Below are 4,836 nucleotides of genomic sequence, written 5' to 3'. Positions count from 1 at the left end.
GCATTAACAATTCCAAACTAGTAACAACCGTAATTCATGTGGGTCAGCTTAGTTTAAGATTAAGTTAAAAAACAAAAAACAGAAGAAGTCAGTGGGCTAGGCTGAGTTTGCGTGAATGGGCAGGGCTGACTCTGGTGCAGCTCCACCTTTGTAGCTCTGCAGCGAGCCAACTACCCCTGACTGCATCCCGGAGATCGGGGCGGGGCTAAATGTGGGCGGGGTCAAACGTTTAGAGGTGGGCGGAGACAACTATTTGACTCCTGCGTCCTGCCCCTCTCAATGGAACAATGGAACCAGGAAACCGCTATGCTATGTGTGTGTGCAATGCTGTGACAGGTGTCGGGACAGAGGGAAGTAGCTGCCAAAATGGAGGTAAGCTAGGATTTTCTTTCTCTGTTTTAACAATATCGAGGACCAGTGTTGGGCGAACGTTTTATAAACTTGGAAATTAAAGGTTTTTTTCCCATTATGAGTTTTAGATGATACATATAGCCTATTTTACACATGCGGGGCGACTTACTTTTGAGGAGAAATGTTTACAGGGTTCCCACGGAGTCTTAAAAGCATTGAATTTATGAATTTGAAAGTAATACCTTTAAAAGACTGGAGAAACCCTTCAATTTTGGCATCTGGGTCTTAAAATTTGTGTTGGATGTAAGTTTTCTGTACTGCATTTTTCTTCTGAAGTTCATCAAAATATTCCAAACAAGTGATGACACCAAGAGAAGCACTATTTTTAGACATTTATTTCAATTTTGTGTCTTTACTGTTTGCACTGTTGCTTTTATACAATAGAAATACTGCAAGAAATTAGGGTAATAAAATTAGCAATAATAAAAAAAAATGTCTTAAAATTAAACTAAAATATAGGCAACAAAAATTATTAAGGTTCTAATGTCCAACCAGATCGGTTATATTTTTAACCATTTGTTTAAAAATATAACCGATCTTCTACCAAGTGCCCACCCAGTGTTTTGTCAAAATATATTGGTAAAGTTGTATAGATAAATAAATGAAATTAGTTCAATAATTTTATTTTATTTATTTACTTTTTTGCTGATAGTGCCGTGAAATAGGTATTAATTCTCCATATGGCTTTAGAAAGATCTTAGACTTAAATTTAAGTTGAAGAAACCTGTAGGAACACTTTTATAGCTTTGGGGAGATATGTTGTGTGGTCATGATTACTTTTTGGTGGAAATATATTTTACAGGGGGAAATATGTTAGTTTTTTAAGCTTTTTATGTTCGTATCTGAGTTCTACACCTGATGGGCTTTATTATTATGGTTAGAGTGCTAATCTGATGTGTGTAATTATATAAACGTTTTGCTCATTCAAGTGTCAACAGAATAGCATGAATGTTTTCATAGTGAATGAATGTTGTCATTGTATCATCAAGGTCTGAGGAAGACAGAGTGCAGGCACGGAAAAGACGGAGAGAGGAAAGAGTAAAACAGGTGAGAGACAATTTGATTAATTCTTGTAGTTTAACTGTTGCTTGCAGACTAAAGCATAATTCCTTCATTTATTTCAGGGCCTGGAAGTGGTCCCTCCTAAGAAGTCCTGCCATACTGAATGAGTCTGTGCAGCATCAGGTATTGTTCAAACAAGTATTATTGTACACAACCCCCTAGGTTGTCAAAATGGGATGTGGGAAGATTCAAGATTCAACCTTTTGTCATATGCACAGCTAGAAAAACACACTTTCTGCACAATGAAATTCTTACTTTGCCAAGATTAGAAAATTAAGACCGTTCCAGACAGAGCACTTTTTTTTTTCAAAGCAAGTTTTTCAGTCATTTCTCTATTTTCATTAAACCAGAATACTAAGCAACTGATCTTTTTTACAACTTGCATCGTTAATATGCTTTTTATGAACCACAGTCTTTTTCCTTTCTAGCAGAGGCTGAGAACTTGCTGGAACTGGACTTTTCTTGTGTCATTGTTTCTTCTCCAACCTCTATTTTAATTAGAGGTGTCAAATAATTCCATTACTTGCAATTAATTTTTTACAGCCATGATTAACGTGTTGTATATTTTTATTATGTTTATCATTTTTAATCTACTGCTTCTTTATGGGACTTTTAAATAAACCAATTTCTTTTCCTGTTCTTGAAGGGTTCATGTAAACTCATAAGTTGAAGGGTTGACGTTACAGTGACAAGACCAGTGAGAGATTAGCTGCAGCAGTGTTTATTTCAGCGACCTTGTTATCTTTACTCTGTTTTTTTCACCCTTCTTGCAACTTTTTCCAAAGTTATTGTTACCATTTGGATGTAATGGGTGTGTCACTGAGCATCAAGGCTGCTGACAGCTTCTCTCCTGTATCAGACGCACCTCCGTGCTGCAGTTTGGAAAGACCAGCATCAGCTGTTTGGCTAGCTGTTAGCATTGAAAATAAGGCTTATATTATGTACAGTTATTAGATTAAATTGAAAGATTAGATTACTTTCAGATCATACATAATTAATGTAAAATATGTTTTTAATCTCTTGACAGCAGTAATTTTAATATTGTCTTTATTTTTGATTAGGAGAATTCTCTGCTTGAGGACACCTTTGAGGCAGCAAGGTGGTGTACCACAAGGTCCTTCAAAGGAAGCCTTTCCCTTCCCCAGGTCATCACCATGGACAGGGAAGCTTGCCGGAGGGCAGTGGAGAGGTCATGCTTCTGTGATGGCCTGGATGAAGAGGAGATGAACGATTGCAGGGAACCGTTCCTGTTCATGTTTAGTTTTCAGTCAGACTATGAGGAGTTCTGCAGAGAAATTGAGGAAAAAAGGAAGATAAAGGTGTTTTCTGGTTTTGAAATGCCATAGTACAGCGGTGTCACAGTTTTTGCATTCTTTTTCCTCCTCACATTGTTTTTTTGGAGGTTCTCTTGTTTTTTGTGTGCTTTTTGGTTCATTTGTTTGTACTTTTTTTTTATTCCTGTGTTGGCTGTTGTTTGCTCTATTAAATTTACCTTTTTTGAAAAATTTAGTCTGCATTCTTGGGTGTCTCACACAATGTCTCACCACCCCGCCTCAAACCCTGGCATGTTTTAAGAAGTATCAGCACAATTTAAGTCTCTGTTCCTCTTAATGTAGCTGATATAACTGAGTGTACAACAAATTTACCCGTGTCTGTCTGTACTGTTTTACACTCACTTGGGAAATGACTATTAAAATACAGGCAGCATTGATAAAATCAACTATTAAAATGGTTTTGACAGGTTCAAAGAATAGTCTATTAAATGCTTGAACCTTTTATAGAGGTACCAAAAGTATAGCTAAAAGACACAAATACCTGGCTATGTGCTATAAATACACATACCATACAAAAGTAGAAAAAAGAATAAAAATATCAGAACAGATTGGATCAAAAATGGCGCCTGTAATTATCTGCTCTTTAAAATTATCATGACATCCAGCAAACAAGTCATTTGATTACCAATGTTATGCTTTACATGGGTTTTGTGGGTTTTTAGGGCTTTCTAATCCTTAGAAAGGGGCTACTCGCAGTTTCCTGGTTCCATTGAGAGAGGGGCAGGAGTCAAATAGTTGTCTCCACCCACCTCTAAACGTTTAACCCCGCCCACATTTAGCCCCGCCCCGATCTCCGGGATGCAGCCAGGGGCTACTCCAGCCAAGTGGTGCTCGCTGCAGAACCACAAAGGCGGAGCTGCACCAGAGGGTGGAGCTGCACCAGAGTCATCCCCGCCCATTCATGCAGAGTCTTCCCCGCCCGTTCATGTAATTTTAAGGTGGAGCTGCTATTTCACTAGTCCCACAGCCTGTTTCACCTTCTGTTTTCATGCTTAAACATAATTCCTCAATTTACCCTTGACTTTTTTTTAATATAAATGAAAGGATCAGTTGATTCATTCATTTGTTTCATATTTTATTGCTTTGTTTTACTAACTACATAGAAGTATATATATGTATATATATATATATATATATATATATATATATATATAATTTATAGCAGCTTAAATTTGGTATATCTCTGCCTATCTAGCTTCTAAAAAGCAGAACTGTTGTTGCTTTCTTTTGACCTGGAAAACATCAGTTTGAAGACACAAGTTAGAACATTCCTGTGGTGTTAAAAAACCCTCATTCCACTCTTCACATCTACCATAAAAATGCCATTTCTGCTGGTTTATTCAGCATATTTTAATCTGAAACGCTGATTAAAACAGCAAACAAAAAATTCTAAAATAATTTTTTTATTTAGTGAAGAATTGAAACACTTGCATCCCATTATTACACTTAAAATAATTTTGTATTTAGTGTATATGAACCTGACCCATGTTAGCCAGAATGATAACCAAGTTACGGTCGGGCTCTACTTACGCAGGTTTGGATCCCGGCCAGGGCACTTATCTTTTATATCTTTGCAAAGTGTTTTTCCCTGTTTTTATCTCAATTTAAATATGTTTTCTCACTTTTTATTCTAACAGTTTAGGTCCATGTGTACTGACTGAAAATTATGCTAGTCAGCCAGTTACAGCAGGGGCCCCCACAATTTTGTCTTTGCTGAGGTTGTGAGGTTAGCAAGATTTTATTTGTAAAAATTACAATTTAAATTGTTTTGCATCTTTGCAACTGGACTTCATCAGAATTTTAATGTTACATGGCAGCAATTGAAATAAAAAACAGCTTCTAAAAGGGCACGCAGCAGTTATATATATATTAAGACATAATCCAGTAGCTATATATATATAATGTGTGTATATATATGTGTTTATATATATATATGCATATGTGCGTGTAGCCTGCCTTTCTAAATCTGAGACATAATCCAGCTCCCCCATAGCCCTAGTGACGATAACAGACATTGAAGATGAATTAA

General features: G+C 36.6%; 1 long non-coding RNA gene across 1 annotated transcript; it reads left to right on the top strand.

The window, feature by feature from the left end:
• Positions 1-289: 289 nt before the first annotated feature.
• On the top strand, positions 290-3,607 carry LOC139069838 (uncharacterized). Its single transcript, XR_011520502.1, has 4 exons — positions 290-372; positions 1,401-1,458; positions 1,536-1,596; positions 2,535-3,607. It is a non-coding gene; the product is annotated as an uncharacterized lncRNA (long non-coding RNA).
• Positions 3,608-4,836: the final 1,229 nt, after the last annotated feature.

Source organism: Nothobranchius furzeri, chromosome 5 (assembly GCF_043380555.1).
Source record: "Nothobranchius furzeri strain GRZ-AD chromosome 5, NfurGRZ-RIMD1, whole genome shotgun sequence".
Lineage (NCBI taxonomy): Eukaryota > Metazoa > Chordata > Actinopteri > Cyprinodontiformes > Nothobranchiidae > Nothobranchius > Nothobranchius furzeri.
The sequence above is the reverse complement of the archived record's forward strand: the minus strand, read 5'-3'. Positions and strand labels throughout refer to the sequence as shown.